Here is a 24,408-nt window from a genome sequence, read left to right as displayed (position 1 = left end):
CTTTATCCGTTGAAGCTTTATCCGTTGATGCATTATCAGTTGAAGTCTTTATCCGTTGAAGCACTTATCCGTTGATGGATATTATCCGTTGAAGCACTAGAGACATCCGTTGAAGCTTTGTTTCTTATCCGTTGAAGGTCTTCAATATCCGTTAATACTTCTTCACTTATACAAAATTACAAGGCATGAAATATTTACAATTAGCCCTCCTATTTGTATATCCATTAGTAGTCAACATGACTGATAATTTCCTACAACATCTAAGAATTACAACTTGAAACCAGAGAATGAAATGTGCTACAATACTAAACTTATTGCTAAGTAAAGCTACTCCTTCAACGGATAGCCAAGATGGTCTTATCCGTTGAGGCTACAAATACTAGATTTCTACTTAAGTATTTTGTTTGACTTATCATCAAACTAATACACATATTCCTAACAATCTCCCCCTATTTATGTCTACTAGAACTGTAGGCATAAATTTGGGTTTAGCTTGATGATAACAAAACACTTGACAAATATATAAACTGTAATAAAGCAGAAATTCAAAAAGTGCTACAAAAGTGTATATGCTGAGATGGTATTGAAGAATTACATTGTTTCCAAGGGTGCTCCTTCAGCCTGAGCAGATTAGTTTCTTTTCCTTTGATTCCTTATTTTCTTTCCTAGCCTCCTGTCATTCTCCTCTATTTGAAGTTGAAGTTGTCTGTAGAATTCAGCTTCATCTTCTTCATTGATGTCTAACTTAGATTGCATATCCTTGAGAGTTTCATTACTGGCAATCTTGAGCTGATCTTCAATTCTAAAAAATCTTCTGACTCCTTTGTTGTCTCTGAACTCCATCAACCAATGAGGTGATTTGTGAATTGTAATTCCTCTTTCTTGAATGAGTAAAGTTCTAGGCAAAACATTGGGCTCCCTCCAAGTTTTCCTTATGTTGGCAATCTTGTTGAGAATCTCAGTCTTGGCAGTCCTGGTAAAGCTAGAATCCCTTTGTATGGCTAAGTAGACTCTAATCAAGGTAGAGTAGCCTTCATTCAGAATTCTGTAAAGAGGCCAGGTTCTTTCCCCATCTCCTTTGTATTTGAACACTAGTCTTTCTGGTAGCTGTCTGTAGGCAGCTATTCCCCTTACTTCCTCCCGCTCATCCAGATAGAGTTCAATGTCTGAAAATTCTTTTATGTCACAGATGTGAACATAATCATCTTTAGAGGCTTGAGGTTTAGGCTTAGGCTTCTGTGTGAATTTGATTGAGGCTCTAGAGGGTGTTGATTTGATTCTTCTTTTCTGCTTCTTTGATGGTGGAGAAGAGGTTAGGAAGGTGGGCAATTTGATGGTGTCCCAATCAATTGGTTCCTCCTTGGGAATGATTGTTTCACCATGAATGTTCATGAAGGGGTCAGACATAATGGGTTCAAGAATAGAGGGTAGTGGTTTGGATATTGATTGGGTTTCTTCAGTCTTATCTACCATTTTTCTCTTTGCATTGACCTTCTTTCTGTTCCCTTTCTGCCATTCTTCTCTTCCCTTACTTCTTTCCTCCATCTCAGTACCAACCATGTCCCCCATAGCTTCATCTTCACTTTTGTCTTCAATTTCTTTCTGTTCTTCAGCCTGACTTGACTTTAGCTGTTTTTCAAGCTTTGCTTGTGATCTTTTGTCAGCCTTTAGCTGTTTGGCTTCTTCCTTCAACCTTCTGGTTTCTTCCCTCTTGGCTATTGAGAATTTGGGATGTCCTTGCATCACACATATGATCTTTCCCTCTCTGAAGATAATAGCCATGTTTCTTCTTACAGCCACATCCATGGTCTCTTTGAGATATGAGTTACTTCTACCCAAAAGCTTGTCCTCATCAGCCTTTGGAAGAGGAAAATCCACTTCTTTCAGAGGATTCTTTGTAGAGTCCTTATTGGATCTGTTGTTGGGCTTGAGGACCATAGGTTTTAAATCCATGGAAGAAGTCTCTCCAACCTTATTCCTCCCTACCGGCTTGAGTTCCATAATAATTGATTCCACTTTTGTGCTGTGCTTCACAGAATGTAATTGAGAAGTTGTAGAACCAAATATTTGTTGCATCTTTTCATCAATCTTCTTCCTTTGCTCTTTGACTTGCAATTCAGCTGCTGCTATCTGGATTAGATCAATTCCATCAAGCTTTCCTTTGATTTGAATAATTGGAGAAGTGGTGATGACAGGAACTAGCACTTGAGAAATTTGAACTGTTGTTGATGGCTCTCCTTTCCCTTTCCCTTTATTCTCCCCCTTTTTGTTATCATCAAGGGTAGGAGTCAAGCCTTGTGCATTGACCAGCTGCATGAGTAGATTTGTTTGAGTTTGTTGATTCTGAAGAATTGTGACCATAGAATCTTCAATGATTTGAACCCTGTTTTCCAATCTGGCCAGTCTCTTGTCAGCATCAGATTCTTTCCTCAGTCTCTCCAATAAATCTTGCATAGTACCATAAGGTATGACTGAATCCAACTTCTCAGCATTTAGGATTTCAGATCAGCAATGTCCTGTTTGAGCTCATCCACACTTAGATTTTATTGGAAATGCTGCAACTGCAAGAGATGCAGAGATTCCAGATGAGCTTGAAGAATTGCCTTGGTACCAGCATCTGTAGTCTCCTAAAGGGCCTGCTGAATTGTCATGACTTGTCTAATCAAAGTGACACTAAACTCTCTTGGTATTGAGGCTTTTGCCCATGCCCATTCAGGAAGATCAGGAACAGAACTTGGGCCTGCTACTACCCCTAAGTTCATGCTCTCATTCAAAGAATTAGAGTCATCATCATTAGAATTCACTCCAAATTCTTCAGATGGCTCACCAGCTTGAGAAGGCAGCCTGTTAACAGCAGCTTTATCTCTGAGAAGAGATTCTGAAGTGTGTATAATGTGTAATGTCTGTTCTGCCTCCACATTGCCCTGAGCAGCCAATAATTGATAGGCTAAAACAGGATGAGTAAAAGTGTCAGCATCCAAGGAAATGTTATCAATTGCAGCTTTGAAATGTTGCTGAAATTGTCTTTCCTTTTCTGCATCATCCACATTCATTGACTCACTAGCAATGGCTGGATCCACCCTTATAGCTTCTGTATCTGCCTTTCTCTCTTTTTCTCTATTTTCTTGCATCAGGGGCTCCCCCTGGCTCACACACACCCTCACACCCTCACCCTCACCTTCTAAGGTGGCACTCCCCTCACTCACTTTTGCCATGCTGGAAGAAATAGCATGCATATGGTGACTCTCAACCTCTCCTTTTGCCTGGGAGCAATCCAACCTCTCACTCAAAAGATCACTCCCTTCCCTCAAACCTAAAAGTGATTGTACAGTAGCCATGTCCTCTACAGTTGGTATTGTTTCTGTTATGTGTGTAGAAGCCATCAACGGTTAGGGAGTATCCGTTAAAGTGGAAACTGATGGTATCAACGGATAACTGCTGTTAAGCTTATCCGTTGAAGAACAACCACTTGTCAACGGATGAGAGATATCTGTTGAAGAAGGAAAAGATGTAGATATAGAAAGTGACATAATTGTTGAATCTGTGGGAATTGATTTTAAGTGAGGTAACACAGATTCTTCAATTACATCTGAAAGAATTGGCTGATGATCCAACAAATCATCTAAAAAATGATGATCATCAGGTTTTGAGTGGGGCTCCTCCCTGAGTTTTAATGAGGGAGAATCAGGAATTGATGTGAATATCATATCCACATCCAGAGAGGGTGATGGAGAGTTTGATGATTGGTGTGTTTCTATTATGAGAGAATGGGGCTGTGATTCCACATTTGCTGGAATCACATCAAGCTGAATTTGTGAAGGCTCAGATACAGATGGATGTATCTGTGCTGTGTGTGTCCCTTGTGTAGAAACTAGGGTCTTGGCCTTCTTCTTCCTTGAAAAGGCTTTAATTGGTGAATGTGTGGCTTCAGTGTCCCTCCCTCTTTTGTTCTATGTCCCTGGTTGGGGACTATTTTCAATAGTTACATCCTTTTGGGAGGATGCAACTAGGGATGTGTTGGACTCCTTTTGAACCACCACAGTCTTTTGAGAGACTGTGGCTTGGCTGGCTTGGGTACCACTCACCTCTCCCACCTTATCCTGGGGGGTTTCTTGATGTTCATCCCTCCCCTCACCACTCACACCCTGTTCACTCCCTTCAGGGTTTATGGTAGTTATTACAACTATTATCTTTTGAGAAACAACATAGGTAGGTTTCTTTGACTTGAGTTTTGAAACTTTGGTTTTGGTGGCTTTGGCAGGAACCTGTTTGGACAAAGACACAGATTCCATGGCCACACTAGAGGGCAAAGAAACAATGGGGTAGGAAATAGTAGGAGTTATAGAAGTGTTTACCTCACTTACCTGTGGTGCATTCATGATTGGCAAATATACCAATGGCACCTGGTTGTTGAGGTTCATTCTCAAAAGGTCTGCAAGGACCCTTTTCTCTTGTGCCCAGCATTTGAGTTTATTATTCTCATTTGATATAACCAAACCTTCAGCAACATGGTTAGCCAATAACATAAAGAATCTAGCATAGTAGATGTTATGTGGTCTATTAGCTTTGTTACCTAATCTGGATCCTAATTCTAGCATAACACAGTTGCTAAAATTAAAGTACCTATCAGAAACTAGCATGTAGAGCATATTAACAAGAGATGAAGTTATGGCATCAAAATTGCTAATCTTCCCAGAGAAAACTTTAATGAAGGCATCTCCAAGAAAACTCCATTCTTTCATAAGGCCTTTCCTTCTAATACTACCTAAACTAGCAGAATCAAAAGCATAGCCTATGGAATCTAACATAGCAGATACATCTTTATCAGTGTGTGGTGTCATGGCATTATTCTCAGGCAACTTAAAGCAAGATTGTATATCATCACAGTTAATGCAATAGTCCTTACCTTTGAGAGAGAAGGCAATAGTCATATCTGTGGAGTTGAACTCTGCAGTTGTCCAAATCTCCTCAATCACCTCACAGTAGATGGTTGGGGCTCCCAGCATTGCATAGCTTAGTTTGCAGTTTTTGATGAAGTCCATCATCTTGTGATAATCAGAATGGGCTTCATTCTTTTCAACCAAGGCTACGAAATTATTCTTTTCATAAACAAATCCTGTTTGAGACATAATTTTGACTACTGGTGCCATTGTTGTGAGTAGAGGTTGCAGAGAAAAACTTGAGAATTTTTGGGAGAGAAGGAGAATAAGAATTGCATGAAAGCGTAAAGTGAAAATAAGAGTTCAATTGGGCTTTTATACTTTCTTGAATTAAAACGTAAATAAAATGATTAAATGATACTTTTAAGTAAGTTACAGCCGTTCAAGAATAAATAAAACTGTAGAAATTCTGAAAACTACCTTAAATACAAAGATATACAACACCGTATATCTGTATCAACGGTTGAGTAAAAGAATCAACGACTGTGACTCACTTATAGTAACTGATGTGACACTTCAACGGATAAGGTAAATAGTTATCCGTTGATGATCAACACCATTTTATCCGTTGAAGGATAAAATTACCAAAAATGTATTTGTCTTTCAATGGATAATGAACATCCGTTGATAGAGCAATTTTGGCTTTCAACGGATAGGGAATATCCGTTGATAGGATAAGTCTTACTTAAAGCCAACTTTGTTCTTGCAGCAAATTTATTTCAGGCTTCAAGGCAGATTATATAGATGACATAAATTATGAATAATTAAGTATACCTAACTCACTTACTAATCTTGTGAATGTTGATTCATCAAGTGGCTTGGTAAATATGTCTGCAATCTGCTTTTCACTTGGAACAAAATGAAGTTCCACTGTACCTTTCATCACATGTTCCCTAATGAAGTGGTATTTGATATCAATGTGCTTGGTTCTTGAGTGCTGCACTGGATTTTCAGTAATGGCAATGGCACTTGTGTTGTCACAGAATATTGGAATTTTGTCAATAGTCAGACCATAGTCAAATAGTTGATTCCTCATCCATAGTATCTGTGCACAGCAACTACCAGCAGCAATGTACTCAGCTTCAGCTGTTGATGTGGAAACAGAATTCTGCTTCTTGCTGAACCATGACACAAGCTTGTTCCCTAGAAATTGACAGGTACCAGTTGTGCTTTTCCTGTCTATTTTGCAGGCTGCATAATCTGCATCTGAGTAGCCAATTAGATCAAAACCAGACTCTCTAGGGTACCAAATTCCTAGATTTGGAGTCCCCTTGAGATATCTGAAAATTCTTTTAATAGCCACTAAGTGAGATTCTTTAGGGTCAGCTTGAAATCTAGCACAGAGACATGTAGAAAACATTATATCAGGTCTACTAGCAGTTAAATATAAAAGTGAGCCAACCATGCCTCTATAACTTAAAATATCCACAGACTTTTCAGCCTTGTTTAATTCAAGCTTGGTGGCAGTGGCCATGGGAGTTTTTTCAGTTGAACAATCCATTAAGTCAAACTTCTTTAAAAGATCATAAATGTATTTAGTTTGACTAATGAAAATTCCATCACTAACTTGTTTAACTTGTAAACCAAGAAAATAAGTTAGCTCTCCCATCATGCTCATTTCATATTTACTTTGCATTAACTTAGCAAACTTTTTACAAAGCTTATCATCTGTAGATCCAAATATAATATCATCTACATAAATTTGAACAAGTATTTTAGAGCCATTAACATTTCTAAAGAAGAGAGTTTTGTCAATAGTACCTCTTGTGAAGTGATTATCTAGAAGGAATTTTGACAAAGTCTCATATCAGGCTCTAGGTGCTTGCTTTAGTCCATAGAATGCTTTCAACAGATAATATACATAGTCTGGAAAATTTGGATCTTCAAATCCTGGAGGTTGGCTTACATAAACTTCTTCCTCTAATTCCCCATTTACAAATGCACTCTTGACATCCATTTGATAGACTTTGAAATTGGCATTAGCTGCATAGGCTAGAAAGATTCTGATGGCTTCAAGTCTGGCAACTGGAGCAAATGTTTCATCAAAATCTATTCCCTCTTGTTGAGAATAGCCTTTAGCAACCAATCTGGCTTTATTTCTTATGAAAATGCCATTTTCATCCATCTTGTTTCTGAATACCCATTTTGTGTCAATAGAACTCTTGTTCTTTGGCTTGGGTACCAGCTTCCATACTTTGTTTCTCTCAAATTGGTTTAGCTCTTCTTGCATTGCTAAAATCCAATCTGGATCCAATAGAGCTTCTTCCACTCTCTTAGGTTCCTCTTGTGATAGAAAGCTACTATACAGACATTCATCTTGAGTAGCCCTTCTAGTTTGCACTTTAGATGTAGCATCACCAATGATTAGTTCAAAAGGGTGATTCTTGGCCCATTTCCTTTGAGATGGTAGATTAGCTCTAGATGAGGTTGCCTCAGTATTGTCATGATGTGAGGTAGAATGTTGATTGGTTGACACTCCCCCTAAGTTGCTGATCCTTTGAAAGGAATTGGGAGCTCTATCAACTGATGAAGTGAATTGATTATCCGTTGACAGACTGTGATCAACGGATGCTTCATTATGAACTTCAACGGATGATGCACTTTGTCTTTCAACGGATGCTGCATTGCTTCTTTCAACGGAAGCTGAATTATGACTTTCAACGGATGCAGCATTCTGTGCATTATCCAAAGGCAGATTCTGAATTCTTCTTGAGATGCCTTCTTTATCATTCTCATCTTCACTATCATCACAATATATCTCAATGTTGTCAAATTTGAGCCCTTCATGATGTCCCTCATCTGTTAGTCCATCAATCTTTTTATCATCAAACACAATATGCACAGATTCCATGACAATGTTTGTTCTAAGATTGTAGACCCTATAAGATTTTCCAGCAGAATAACCAACAAATATTCCTTCATCAGCCTTTGCATCAAACTTCCCTTTGTGATCAGATTGATTCCTTAAGATGTAACATTTGCAACCAAAGACATGCAGAAAGTTTAAAGTTGGTTTTCTTCTCTTGAATAGTTGATAGGGAGTCATGCCTTTTGCCTGATTGATTAGAGAAATGTTCTGAGTGTAACATGCACAGTTAACAGCCTCAGCCCAAAAGTAAGTTGGGAGTTTTGACTCTTCAAGCATTGTCCTTGCAGCTTCAATTAGTGATCTATTCTTCCTTTCCACCACACCATTTTGTTGTGGAGTCCTTGGAGCTGAGTACTCATGCATGATCCCATTTTCTTCACAGAACAACTTCATGGTTGAATTCTTGAACTCAGTTCCATTGTCACTCCTAATATTCCTTACTTTGAAATCAGGATGATTATTGACTTGCTTGATATGATTGATAATGATTTCACTAGCTTCATCCTTTGATCCAAGAAAATAGACCCATGAAAACTTAGAGAAATCATCAACAGTCACTAGGCAATATCTTTTCCTTGAAATTGACAATACATTGACTGGTCCAAAAAGATCCATGTGTAGCAGTTGTAATGGTTCATCAATTGCAGATTCAAGCTTCTTACTGAATGATACTTTCTTTTGCTTTCCTTTCTGACAAGCATCACACAGTCCATCCCTTGTGAATTCCACTAGAGGCATTCCTCTAACTAAGTCCTTTTTGACTAGATCATTCATTGTCTTGAAATTTAAATGGGATAGCTTCTTGTGCCATAGCCAACTTTCAACTGCTCTTGCTTTGCTGAAAAGACAAGTAATGGATTCTGCATCTGTAGAGTTGAAGTCAGCTAGGTACACATTTCCTTTTCTAACTCCAGTTAGAACCACTTTATTGTCCTTCTTACTTGTGACAATACAGGCTTCCGAATTGAAGGAGACAGTATTCCCTCTGTCACAAAGTTGACTGATGCTCAATAAGTTGTGTTTGAGACCATCAACCAATGCAACTTCATCAATGATGATATTTCCTTTTGAAATCAAGCCATATCCCATAGTGAATCCTTTGCTGTCATCTCCAAAGGTTATGCTAGGGCCAGCTCTCTCCTTAAACTCTGTGAGCAGGGTGAAATCTCCTGTCATGTGTCTTGAACAACCACTGTCCAAGTACCATAGATTGCTTCTTTGTCCCTGCACACAACAAAATCAATCAAGTTGATTTTGGTACCCAAGTTTCCTTGGGTCCAGCCTTGTTAGTCTTTTTCCTAGACTTTATTCCTCCTACATCTTTTGACTTAGGTAACTTTGGGTCAACCTTGGTCTCAGATGTGGTTGGTTGAAGTGTAGGGTTAGTCACAGAATCATTTAACACATTTGATTGAATTTGATAAGGCATAGGTTGTGCAAACATGTTATTCCACATAGGCATATTGTATGGCATTTGAGGCATACTAAATGCAATAAAATAAGGATTATTAATATATGGCATGTTTGCAAAATGTGCATGGGGATTCTGGTGAGACATAATAGGCATAGCATGCAGAGGTAACATAGACATGTTAGGCATGGAGGGATTTGAAGGCATGGGAGCATTTTTAACAGATTTGCAATTATCAGATAGGTGATTAACACTTTTACAATGCACACAGCTTTTTCTAGGAGCATACCTATCAGGTGTGTAATTGTTATGTTTATTAATCCCTACCTTCCCATTTCTTTTAGATTTTCTTTTAGTTTCCTTCTTATCCTCAACCAACTTAAGCCTATCTTTCAGCTGATCTAAAGTCATGTGTCCTATATTCACCTTACTGACATCTCTGGATGTGCTAGCTCCTTCTTTGACAAAGTTTTTGAGAGTTGAATCATTCTTTTTATTGAGGTTTTTATTTTTAAAAGAACGTGCCTGTTTTAATTGATGAACCTTCAACGGATGCTCATTTTCTTCCTTCAACGGATAACTTTCATCATCCGTTGATTCCACATCCGTTGACAATCCATCAATTAATTCTAACTCCTTTTTGTTTTTCTTCCAGGCATCCTCACAGAATGATTCAATTCCCTGAATCTTTGCAATCTGAACACTAACATCCCTAGATGTTTTCCATGCCTTGATTACATCTTGCTCACTTTCTAACTGTTTAGAAAGAATTTCTACTTTCTTAACAGCTTCTGCTAGTTCACTCTCAACAGTCAAGCATTTAAGTTTTATCTTTTCAAGCTCAATTACCTGATCCTCTAACACAGCATTCCTATCACTTAAAAACACATTATTCTCCTTGATCCTAGTGTTTTCTTTTGCTAGTGATTTAAGGGAAACACGCAAATGATATAATTCATTGGACATATCATTTACGGCTTCATTGCATTCATGTTTAGAAAGCTGAGAGAGATCGGTAGTAATTACCTGGTTGCTTGATGAACTAGTTTCATTTTCATCAAAATTAGCCATCAGGGCTAGGTTGACATATTCCATATCATCATCTTCATTGACCCCATCTGCTGCCCAATCATCTTGAGTGAGAAAAGCTCTTTCCTTTTGTTTTAGTAAATCAAAATACTTCTTTTTGTAATCAACTTGCTCAAATTTCTTTTTATCAGAAGTTGGCTTTCTACACTCACTTGCAAAGTGTCCACTAATGCCACAGTTGTAACATTTGAACTTTAATTTGTCCACCATGTTTTTGTTTGGCTTAGTGAACTTTGTATTTTTTCTGAACTTCATCTTTGCAAACCTCCTGGACAGAAAAGCCAGATGTTCATCAACATTATCAGAGTCATCCTGACTGGAATTGTCTTCATCCTCAGCTGCTTGCTCTTTACCCTTGCTTGATTCTGATTTGCTTGTGCCAATTTTGAGACTTGGCATTATCTTCTCCTCATTCATGGCTTTCATCTTCTCACTGTCAGCTACAAGAGCAACTGTTCCTCCTTTTCTCTTTCCCTTTTCCAACAGCTCATCCTGCTCCATTTCAAGTTCATAAGTCTTCAGAATTCCATATAATCTTTCAAGTGTGAAGTTCTTATAATCTTGAGAATTTCTTAAAGAGACAATCATGGGCTTCCATTCCTTTGGCAGAGACCTAAGAAATTTTAAGTTGGAATCCTTGACTTGGTACACTCTACCATACAGCTTCAATCCATTTAACAGTTTCTGAAATCTGTTGAAGGTATCATTTAATGATTCACCTTCTTCAAAGTGAAAATATTCATACTGTTGAATAAGAAGCTGCATCTTATTCTCTCTGACCTGCTCAGTACCTTCACAGATGATTTGTACAGTATCCCAAACTTCCTTTGTGGTTTGGCTATTGATGACATTGTCAAACATATCTTGATCTAAGCCATTAAACAAAATGTTCATGGCTCTCTTGTCCTTGCGGATTTCTTCCATGTCTTCAATAGTCCATTCTGTTTTTGGCTTGGGAATGGACTGTCCAACAACAACTGTTGCAGTAGCAGCTGTGGCTACTTTGTGAGGGATGTGAGGACCATTTTCAATACAGTTGATGTAGCTTTCATCTTGAGAAAGAAGATGTAAATGCATCTTCACTTTCCAGTGATGATAATTATCTTTTTCCAGGACTGGGATCTTTATACCAATATCCTTCCTACTCATGATGTTAGCAAAATAGATCTTTAAACTCTTTGTATGTTAAGAGCTTGCTCTGATACCAATTGTTATTCCCAGTGGACTAACAATGAGATTTACAGAAGGGGGGTTGAATGTAAATCTCAAAACTTTTTCAAGTTTTGAGCAGTTTCTAAGGCTAAGTGTTTAAGTGAACAAATGTGTGTGAATTGCTTGAAGCTGATACAGACAGATATATATTCAAACACAAATGTAAAGAACACAAAGAACTTAAAAACTTTTCTGGTGGATTTGTTGTTCTACCAGAGATGTGTTATTTCAGAAAATCTGTGATTCAAAGAATTAAATCACAGCTGCTTCCTAGTACAAACTAGATGATTTTCTCTCTTGATATTTCTAAACAGCTCAGGAAAATTCTCTTCTAATTACTAGCTGCTACTTGGTTTATATATCACCAAGTTTACAAGTGAAGACAAAACTGTAAAATACAATTGAAAGGATTCTTCACATGTTTCTTCTTCATTTCTCTATCCAATGCAATCTAGGATAATCTGTGAATCTTTGAATACTTCCTTGTTTGCATCAGAATGGGAATGCTGCATTTTCTTGATTCCTCCTAGAGGCTTCCACATTCCAGTTTGTCTCTGTCAACCCATGTGCCTCTGTCAGCTTGTGAATTATCACTATCAACTGCTAATGAACCAAGCATCCGTTGAAGCTTTCATCCGTTGATGCCTTATCCATTGAGGCTTTATCCGTTGAAGCTTTATCAGTTGAAGTCTTTATCCGTTGAAGCACTTATCCGTTGATGGATATTATCCGTTGAAGCATTAGAGACATCCGTTGAAGCTTTGTTTCTTATCCGTTGAAGGTCTTCAATATCCGTTGATACTTCTTCACTTATACAAAATTACAAGGCATGAAATATTTACAATTAGCCCTCCTATTTGTATATCCATTAGTAGTCAACATGACTGATAATTTCCTACAACATCTAAGAATTACAACTTGAAACCAGAGAATGAAATGTGCTACAATACTAAACTTATTGCTAAGTAAAGCTACTCCTTCAACGGATAGCCAAGATGGTCTTATCCGTTGAGGCTACAAACACTAGATTTCTACTTAAGTGTTTTGTTTAACTTATCATCAAACTAATACACATATTCCTAACAGCAAGTAACTCACTTGTGTTTTTGTGGTTGATTTGTGTAAGTATATAATCATCTATTTCATTTTCATACATATACACATAAATACTCGCAAGTAAGGGCGAAAAGGAGAGAATTTTCAAATTGACTAAACCAGTATCAAAACTCTGCCAAATTTTCTGAAAATTACATATTTGGGTAGCCCACGGCATACTCTTTCATTTGACTGTAAAATCATGTGATTTCACCGGTTAATTTTAGAGATCGAAGTTTGTGGTTTTCGTGAACATAAGGAATTGTTTGGCTGAGTTCAAATTGGTTAATTAGTTAATTTGCTCATTATTGTCTTATTATTGCATAATTGTTCTGCATAAATTTGTGTGTCTTGCATATTAGTATCAAGTTATTATTTCAAGTGCACAATATATTTGTTTCACGGGTAATATTTTATTCTCATTTTTTTAATGGCGGATAATATTACCATACCTAAAACAAATTATGTCTCGATTATAAATTATAATCCAGCTCATAGGCTATTTTGAAAATTGAATTTGATTTTTAAACGAGCACTCGATTTTGCACTATGCTTTAACTACTAATGTATAATTAAATGTTGAGCTCCTCAGACTCGTTCACACCACAGCTCTGGACACATCAGATGATGAACAACTAAGCTTCATGTTTCCCATTGAAAATGAAATGATACTAATCACTGAGGATGATTTCAATGAACATCTTCATTTTCCTGATTTTGATGCTTTACCAAGAGACCATGAAGTCTTTAGCTTCTTCAAGGACATAAGAAGCACTATGCCAAATGACAAGTATCCGAAGCATTTTAACAAAAGTCATATACCCAGACCTTGAAACTTGTTCTTCAATATACTATCCTTCTGTCTTTCTCCAAAGACCGGTGGATTTCATGGACTAACACATTTTATGAGGCTAGTTGGAGTGGCTGTTGCTCAGAACATTCGGATCAACTTTGGATGTCTGTTCAAGAACCTGATGCTGTAAATGAGGATGATGCAGAGGCATAGGATGAACATGAAGCAAATCATCAGCCTAATCCTGACACTCAACCAATGGATGTTGACCAAGAACCTGTAATTGATGAACAGTCAGAAGAGGTTACTCAACCTGAAGCTACTGAACACCAAGGAGAAGTTGAGCCCAATCAATCAGAGACAAATGTCCATAGGACAGACTTCACATGTATGAATGAGTCTTCTATGAGCACTACATTCGATGATTTAATTAATATTGATTCACTTAATCTTGGTCACTTTCACACACATCTTGCCCAAGAGCAGTTACTATCAGGAGGCAGTGAGTTTATTTTTCCGCAAATTCATAACCACCCTCTAGAGCCTATAAACACATCTCAAACTCTCGCAGCCCAATCCCTGGCGTATAAGGATCATATGAGTAGAGAGGGAGAAACTGCACATGATGCAGCAAATAAGGAAGGTTCTTTGAGTGAACCCACAGCTCTGTCTCCAACGAAGCAAATTAGTATCCCCACTGAGACAACTGTAACCTCCCATGTATCTTCACAAAAGGATATAATGGCTGAAAAGGCACATAAACAGTTACTGGATTTATCTTCTCAACAAGGCGGGTCTATTGAAATTCGCCCATCGGCCACATCATCATGTATTGAGTCAAACACTCTATCCAATGTTCACGCTCTTGAAGCTTTAAATGAGTCAATTAGAAGAGCATTATTTGGAGAGGATGTATAGACGGTAATAGGGCATTTAACCATATTACGATAAGAATATCCTGTTCATGGTCCTTCAATGGATCAATTGCCTTCACAGGTGTTAGGAGAGAGTTATGTAATCGCTTCCACATCTAGCACAACACTTACCTCCCCACAACTAATAAACCTAGATATATCTGTGGATAGGGGATCCGACATAGGTGCGGATCGGTAACCCATTGAAGATGAACCAGATTCAACTGGTGAGCCTACGGGGAAAGTTTGTACACCGACACTCGAGGAAGCTGAGGAACAGATGCCACATATGACGGCCTTGGTGATTCTCCCAGAGATTCCAACTCTGGACCAGTCATCTCAGGATGACATGCAACTTGTCTTGTACAAGAATCAGGAATCGCGAACTCCCATTACACCACTACTGACCTCCTTAAGGACGGCTCCAGTATTTTCTGCAGGTACATCTTCTGGATCTTGGAGCTATAAGCGGAGTGAATCCGTGAGGGTGAGCGAAACACAAATCCCTAAACCGAGTGACAGAGTGTTGAGTGATACACTGCGAGAAGCTCGTGAGACACCTTCCTCCCAAACAACACCTATAGACATGTCACAATACATAACAAAATCTTACCTTGAAGAGCAGTTAGCATTTAAAGATAGCTATCTCAAAGAACAACTGGCTCTCAAGGATCAATATATCAAGTATGAATTATCTATGAGGGATCTTCAGATTCACGTCTTTCCGAATAACTTGAACTTCAACAAGCATCATTTGCTAGTTTATGGGAATTCGTGGAGCAATATCTCTCTCACTCTGGAAAGGGAAAGGCAATTGACAATACTGAGCCAAAGATCTCCATTAGCAAGCTAGTGTTAATCTCTGTCTCCACTGGAATAGCTCTTGCCAGTACTTGGCCAAAGACCTCAGTCAGCAAGCAAGTGTCTGTTTCAGAACCATTTACTCAAGAGATCCCTATCTTGATCTTGTCTGGTCAATCAACCCCAACTCTGGAGGATAACACAACGGAGGGGGAGAAATGGGTGGAGCAAGAAAAAGTAGTTGCAACTATGGACTTAATTGATGATGTTTTTCAAACAGCTGACTCTGGATATGATGTGTTTGGAGATGAGATTAAGGAAGAAGAAGAGAGGATTGATGAAAGGGTGATGTTAAAATCAAGACGTGCTGCTGAGAAGAGTCATTCAACTCAGGGGGAGCAATCAACGTTAAAACAAGATCTCCTAAGTAAAGTCATTACAACTCAAAGGGATCTTCTGCCAAAGATATATACTCCAAAGCCCCTATTCTCAGAGTATGAGCTGGAGGAAGGAGAAATTGATGAGAGCGATGTTCCAAAGGGTTTTGAACCCAGAGTTGAAGCAGTGATGACTGAAGAGAGAAAGGTCATATCTGAGGATGAAGAATTCGAAGATAAAGATGTTTTCTCAGATGACTGTTTGTTCTAGGGATTATGGGAAAATCTCAATCGATCTTATCAAGAAATTCAAGAAGATATTGAAAGATCAAGAGCTAGAGTACAGAGAGCAATACAGAGAAGGGAAGCCAGAGAAGCAAGAGAATCTTATCTTTGAGCTAACAGGAGAGGAAGTGAATGGGATGAGATCAAAAGGAAAATGGAAAAATATGAATGCTATCATAAACTAGACCCTGGTAAAAGGGATCTTCTAAATACTGTAGAGAAGTACATAGTGGATTATCCAAATATTCATGAAATCTATGATCAGTTTAATAGGATAATCACTGGCACCACTGTGAATATTCTAAAGAATGGATGGAAAATCACTGTCAATCACATAAATGGACTCCAAATGAATATCTCTACTAGTGTACTGAAGAAGGTAAATATAGTGGAACTGTTTGTCTTATCAAAATTCCCTTGGTTGAAATCGAATGAGAATGAATACTTCAGAAACAAGCTTCGGAAGATGATGATGGATGTATCTCATCAAGCATTCTTTACTCCATTTGTGATCAAAATATTTGCAGATGGCGGAATGCAGAACATCACCATATCTGATCAACAGATGACCTTAGAAGGACATGAAGAAACTTAGAAGATCTTATCATGAGATGGTGTTCATCAATGGAGAGACAGAGATTAATCTTCTAAAATATAGTGAACCTATCATCAGCACTAATAGTGAAGGGGAACTAGTCTTTGAGATTAATAAAGCAAAGATCAAGATCAATGATTTCAGAACAAATGGATCAGAAGCAATACATCAAGCCTTGATGGATGTTAAACTCTCCACATGTAAAAAGGACAAGATCGCTTTAATTCTAATCATAAAGATACTTGATAAGGTGGTGGAAGAAGAATCGATCAATGACACCAAAAGAGTGCGAGGACATCCTAAAAGGATAACAGTCTTCGTAATGTCAAAAAGATCTACAATGTTGTTTGAACTTGTTCCTAAGTGCTCCAAAGTCAAATATCTTCAGATGATGCTTATGAGCAGAATAATCCACCTCCCATTAATGCACTAGAAATAGAAGCTCGTGATTTGGTCCAAGCTAGACTAGATGACCTTCTAAATAGAAGAAAAGGATCATCTCTCCCAGATTCATCAAAATCAACAGATCCTAAAAAGAAAGCTCCCAAGAGAAAGTCTACTCAGACTCAATCCACTCAAGAAGGAGAATGTAGTCAAGGCAAGAAGCTCAAGAAGACAAAGACAAAGAAGACCTTGATAATTTGTTCAGGCTAGAGAAACACTTCTTTGTAATTTGTACTTTAAGAAATCTGGTATTGAATATGTAATATAGAATGTATTTAATATCTTTATCTGTTTTGAGGTTGTACTTTTTCTTATTATCAGTTGAGTTATCCTTAGAGATTTTCTTGTCGAACTCTAACAATCAAATAGGGGGAGATTGTAAAGCATAATGTAATATAATATGTAATCGAGGAATTATAACTCAACATGTAACTGAAACAGATAAACAATATTAAAATTGTGAAGCGTAGGAACCCTAAAGATGAAGACAGGATATACACAAGAATCAAAAGATACAAATGACTCTCTTAGTCCACAATCAAGTCCTGGGAAGAATTTTATTAATATGTTCAAGCCTTCATGAAGAATAAGACATTAAAGGACTTCCAGTATCAGTTACATAGTTTAATTTGAAGTATTAAAGATCAGGGGTTCAGTGATTGAAGCAATGGATAATCAACCAAGATGTATCAGCTCAGAATTGTCAAGGAAATTGAAACCAGTTCATGCTAGTTGTTTGTGAACCAGACCAGTGCACCAAGCAACAACATATCAGGAAGGGTTTAATTTAGTTATACAGAAGAGATATTAAATGTTGATACATTTATTGGAAACTAGATTTTCTCTAAGGAAAGAAAACCTACTAGGGTTACAGGGTCACAAGTAAGTATCATGTGGAAATTTGTTTAAGTCAAGTTTTACTACTGTGACATCTAGGTCGCAAGTAAAGTTGTATGGTGAAATGACTAAAGCAAATCTCCTAGTCGCAAGTAACTCTACCAAGGGATCTAGGCCATAAGTATCTTGTAGAGGAAAAGTAACTAAGGCAAGTCTTCTAGTCGCAAGTAACTCTACCAAGGGATATAGATCACAAGTATCTTGTAAGGGAAAGTTTCTAAGGCACAAGGTCGTAAGTAACCTATGATACAGTGTGAACAGAGTTGCAAGTAAGTCTGAAAGGTAAGATAATCAATGGAAATACTCTGGTCGCAAGTAACTGTGTATACAGGTCACAAGTATCTACTTGGTTGAATTTCTGTTGATCCCAAATGCAGCAATTGACAAGGTTGTGTGGTCAAAATAGTGCCACATGTCCAATGTAAATTGAAGCCTACAAAGCAGCAATTGAATTCATTCAATTGGTTATCTTTTTCAGTTCAACATAAAGTGTTTACGAGAGCTTCATTGAAGAACCTCATTTATTAAGCTTGGAAACATAAAGTTGTGCTGCTGAATTTATAGAAGAAAATTAATTCATTTATTAGATTGTAGCAACCTCAAGGATTATATTAATAAAACAATATATTCCTCGAATTATTTAATGTCTATTTTGATTCCGTACTTATAACGAAGAACTTGTAAACGAATCAAAAAAGATTGTAGGTATCATATTCAACCTCCCCTTCTACGATACTTTGGGACTAACAACCTTTTTTTTTGACATCTGAGTTGTCAATTTCTTCATAGTCACTGGAATCAGAAGATTGAAGGCTTGGCCGTGGCGTCCTCCAAACCCGGGTCAAAGTTTGGGGTCCACAACATACACACCATATATAACAATAATAAAGATAATAATAATAATATGCAGTGACCCTACTTACCAACATCCACGGATCGCGACAGGTTAAAATATGCATAAAAGACACACACACATTTATATTACAAACGTCCAAATCCCAACTATTCAACTTACAGCTGAATATTAAACATTTTTACAAATTCTTCAAACCTAAACTATCACAAAAGTCTTCAGCTAGCTTATTCCTCTTAACCTGGAATCCTATCCCGCACACTTCATTGGGGATTCTCGCTACCAATAGGTTCCTTTTTAACTGGAAAAGAACATAAACAGAATCGCACAAATTAGCTAACTAGCTCAGCAAGTCACATTGATAATATTGAGATTAAACAATGATCAATTGAAATTATGAAGGTATCAAGTTTATGGATAAGAAATGATTTAGATCTGGATATTAAATTTTCATTTTAAAAATCAAGGTTAGGTCGCTGATCAGTCACACACTAACCCCGAGCAAGCCACACGGCTCTGCTCTAATTACTGGATCCAAGGAACACATTGGCCTAACTTGACCACAATCTGGTCCATATTTTATAAAACAATCCAATTCTATAGCAATAACAGAATAAATAATGTAAATTAATAAACAGAATCATAAACAACATTGGGTTTCAAACATAAGATGGTTTGATATCCTCACAAGGGAACAATATGGCAGTTGTCAGAATTGGTTATCAGGCGGTATAAGAATTAGATATCAAAAGAATAAAAGTCTTGTGGTGATAAGGATTTGGTCTTTCAATGTATAAGGTGTGGCGCCCTCCAAACCCGGGTCAGAAGTTTGGGGTCCACACACACACACCTTATTTATAACCTGCTTATAATAATAAAGATAAAATAACATGTTGTGACCCTACTTACCAACTACCACGGACAGCAACAGGTTAAAGTATGTACACAAGCCACACACACACACTTATATTACAAACGTCCAAATCCCAACTATTCAAACTTAAGACTGAACATTAAATATTATTACAAACTTTTACAAATTTAAACTATCTCAAAAGATGTCAGTTAGCTTAACTCGATCAACCTGGACCCCTAGCTCTCGCATTGGATTGGAGATCCTCGCTACCAACTGGCTCCTTCTTAACTGGAAAAGAACATAAACAACATCGCACAAATGAGCTAACTAGCTCAGCAAGCCATAATGACAAGACTGAGAATAATGATCATCAAGTGAAAAGGGTTAAGGTATCAAGTGAACAATGATTAATGATTTAGAATTGGAATTTTTTTTTATTTTAAAACCAAGCTTAGGCTGCTAATCAGTCACGCACTAACCCCGAGCAAGGCACACAGCTCTGCTCTAATTACTGGATCCAAGGCACACATTGGCCCACCTTGACCACCAATCGGGTCTGACCACGAATCTGGTCCACAATTTTATAAAACAGTCCAATTCTAATATAGTAACAGAATAAACAATGTAAAGCAATAAAAAATCATAAGCAACATTGAATGTTCAATAATGAAATGGTTTCAATCTTCACCAAGGATCAATATGGAAATTTTAAAGAATGGCTGTTAGGTAATGAAAGAATTGGATAATAAAGGAATCAAAGTTTCAAGGTTGCAAGGATTTGGTCTATCAAAGCATACGGTACAATGGTTTGAGTATATAAGCAATTTGATTCAGTATTTGGCATTTAGTTTGTATGTATTTGTGGAGTAGTATCGTATATATGTGGTCCGTATTCGGGTATGCAACAATCAATAGGTTCAGAAAGAATAAGGTTTATGGTTCAAAGATCAACAACTTGCATCAAGATTTAGGGTTCAGTGCTTCAAAGCACTCGCAATATAAAATAGGATTATCAATCAACTACAATATATCTCGAGAAAGTTCAGAACACTTTCCTGGTACTAGCTTGCTATACTTCTCTAACTTCTAATCACAATCTCCTACTCCTCGACTATCTGTTTTCCTTTCCTACGCCATGCCTCTTCTGATCATATATCATAAACATCTATTAATACTCAACGTATACAATTCTATTTAATATACACTTCTATCTACCCTTCATTTTACCCAAATCTGCCTAACGGATTGAAAGTTATGCTATAAACAAGTAAACATCGAACATATAGACCAACCGTCAAACAAACAAGTCACATATAGGACATAGCACGTCAAACAATCAATGACATTCCATTTATAGAGAAGTCTCGGGTCATAAACTGGCTTTCGGGTATTTAGTACGATTTTTAAAACATTTTTCGGAATTATAACGGGTCGTTGGATCAATTTTAAAGCAGTAAACAAGGTTCGGTTGGCCAGATCTGCCTTCAAAATAATTTTCTAATAATTATCGAGCCTCGAAAACAATTTAAAGTAATATTTTAAAGCTCGAAACTATTTTTCGGAATTTTTAAATCATTAATAAATAATTAAATCTAATTAAATAAATAATTAAAATAAATTAATAATTAATTAAATCAATAAATCAATTAATTTTCAAATTAATTGACCAATTAACTAATTAATTATTAACTAAAATTAGTTAACTAATTAATTCAGATTTATTTTTGAATTAAAAATAATTTTTGGAATTAAAATAATAATTTTTGGAATTTTCAGAAATTAAAAACGAATTTTAATAATTAAAATAAATAGGAAATATGATTTTTAAATAATTTATAAACAGGAATCCAAAATTTGCAAGTTCTGGAAAGTTCAAGGACTGAACTTTATCGTTTTCAAAACAACAGGGACTAAAGTGCAATTTTGCACCCCCTCGTCGCCGGAAAATGCCATGTCTCGCCGGCGACGGCATTCCTGGAATCTCCACACCTCCACAAGCTCCAGATTTAACCTACACAACACCAGGAACACAACCATGCAATCAAATCATTTTAATAACCCCTGAGTTGGCCGGAAAATGGCTAAGAAACTCACCGGTTTCCGGTGACCCGACGTAAACTTCAAAACACAACTCCCTTCGATTTAGGGATCCTCTGTTAACGAGCTATACACCAATCGATTGCAAATTTCATGAGGAACAAAACCCATGATACCTTAACATCTAATAACCCCTAAAACAAAAACCCTAAATTTCAATTAAGAACATTCATACGGGTTATAAACCTTAATTTTAAAATTCGAAAATTAAACTCAATTTTGAACATATTATTGAACTCCAAATCAGTCATATGACATATGAAAATCATCAGGAAAAAAAGCTCTACAACATGCAAGCATCAAATCATTCAACCAATCATCCGTACAAAAATTCATATTTTTAATCATAATAATTCGATAATAAATAAAAAAATATAAAATCAACCTTTGATTCTGCAGTAAAACGAGTTCCAAAATCTGATAGTACTCCTCAAACCCTTCGATTTTGTTACTCGAGCTTTGAAAACAGAGATCACTAACACCTTCAAAAGCTGGTTTGATTTTCAGAAGATTATATGAATATATGAATTTTCTCTGTAAAATTCTATAATTACTGTTTGCAAATGATTTTTGGTACGAAATAAAATACGGTAAAGGCTATTTCTAATTACGGAAAATTAGTATCCCGTTGGATCATTCCAGATAAAAATGATACGTTTATTTATAAAAACAGATCCAAACGGTATCGGTTTTCGGGATAATTATCCAAATCAGTACAATTGGTACTGCGGTCTTGGTCTCAGCGCCTGGTTACACGTATTACGAGGTGATAATTGTAATAGTTTAATAAAAAGATCCCGTTTATCGAAAATACGAGTTTTATTGATTTACCGAAACGAATAATGTATCAAAAATATTGCGCCAGGACTCGTGCAGGACAAACCGTACACCGGATCGAAAAAGTGGAAACATGGAAAAATGCTCGGAATATTGCAATTAGGTTAGGAAGGAGTTCTTGGAAGAGTTTCGGGTTACAAAAACGTAAAAACGGGTGACGTCGGTTGGTTTCCGATTGTATAAAATACTTTATAAATACTCGGAAAAAGAATTTATAAAATTCATATATTTCCTATAGAATCATAAATCAACATAAAAATAAATAAGAAGATATGACAATTATCTATATTTTATTTTGGACATATAAAAATTAAAATACTCAATTTATATTATTTTTAAACATCAAAACACATATATCACTTAACAAATACTTCACAGAATAAACACGAAACATGCATAATATTTATTTATTAGCAAAAATAATTACACGATATATCCCTTATATTACATCTTTCCCCCCTTAAAAGAATTTTGTCCTCAGAATCTCCTAAGAAAATAAATGAGGGTACTTTTCTTTCATATCACTTTCTAACTCCCAAGTTGACTCTTTAACCTTTGGGTTTCTCCACAGTACTCTGACTAACTTTACCACTTTATTTCTTAACACTTTCTCTCGTTCTTCTAGAATCTCTATCGGACTCTCTACATATGATAAATTTGTTTGAAGCTCTATTGGCTCGTATTCGATTACATGCCTGGAGTCTGGATTATACATCTTAAGCATTGATACATAAAAAACATTGTGAATATGCTCCATGTGCGGAGGTAACGCCAACTCGTAAGCTACTTTTCCAACACGCTTTAGAATCTCAAAAGGTCCGACATATCTAGGGCTCAGTTTTCCTTTCTTTCCGAATCTTGTCAATCCTTTCCACGGCGATACTTTCAGTCATACCAGATTTCCTTCTTCGAATTCCATATCTTTCCTTGTTTGATCTGCATACTTCCTTTGACGGTCTTGTGATGCTATCAATCTCTTCTGGATAACTTCAATAACTTCCTTCGTCTGTTGTACCAATTCAGGTCCAAGTATTTTGCGTTCTCCTACTTCGTCCCAATATATAGGAGATCGACATTTGCATCCATAAAGAGCTTCATAGGGTGGCATCCCAATACTGGCGTGATAACTGTTGTTGTAAGCAAATGTTACTAAGGGTAAATGCTCGTCCCAACTTCCTTAGAAATTAATGGCACAAACACGTAACATGTCTTCGATTGTCTGGATTGTTCTTTCACTTTGGCCGTCCGTTTGTGGATGGTAAGCCGTACTCATATTCAGTCTCGTTCCCAAATATTCTTGAAAACTTTTCCGAAATCTTGAATTAAATCTCGGATCTCGATCGGATACGATAGACACAAGGACTCCATGACGAACTACGATTTCTTTCAGGTACATATGGACTAACTTCTCTAGTGAAAATCTTTCATTTATAGGCAGAAAATGAGCTGACTTGGTAAGTCTGTCCACTATAACCCAAATGGCATCATGATTGGCTTTCGTCCTTGGTAATCCGACTATGGAATCCATGGCAATATGCTTCCACTTCCACTCTAGAATCTCCAATGGCTGCAACAATCCAATTGGTCTCTAATGCTCTGCTTTAACTCCCTGACATGTATAACATCTGCTAACCCATTCCGCAGTTTCCCTCTTCATATCTGGCCACCAATAATTTTCCTTTAAATCTCTGTACATCTTGGTACTTCCTGGATGGATGGAATACCTTGAATTATGAGCTTCCTGTAGAATTTCATCCTTCAACTCCGTTACTGGTGGAATCTAAATTCTAGAAGAAAGCCTAAGAATACCTTGATCGTCCTTTTGCGTGCACAATTCCTCACCTACCAAACGGTTAATGTCCTAATCCATTACCTCTTCTTGACACTTCCTTATCTTCTTTAATAACTCCGGCTGGAAAGTCATATTATATACTTTGACTTCATCAGGCTTGCAAACTCTAATCTCCAATTCCAATTTCTGAAATTCCTTATATATCTCCTCGGGTACTGATAACACATTCAAATTTTATTTCCGACTTAACA

Source organism: Apium graveolens, chromosome 3 (assembly GCF_009905375.1).
Source record: "Apium graveolens cultivar Ventura chromosome 3, ASM990537v1, whole genome shotgun sequence".
Lineage (NCBI taxonomy): Eukaryota > Viridiplantae > Streptophyta > Magnoliopsida > Apiales > Apiaceae > Apium > Apium graveolens.
Note: the sequence above shows the minus strand (reverse complement) of the source record.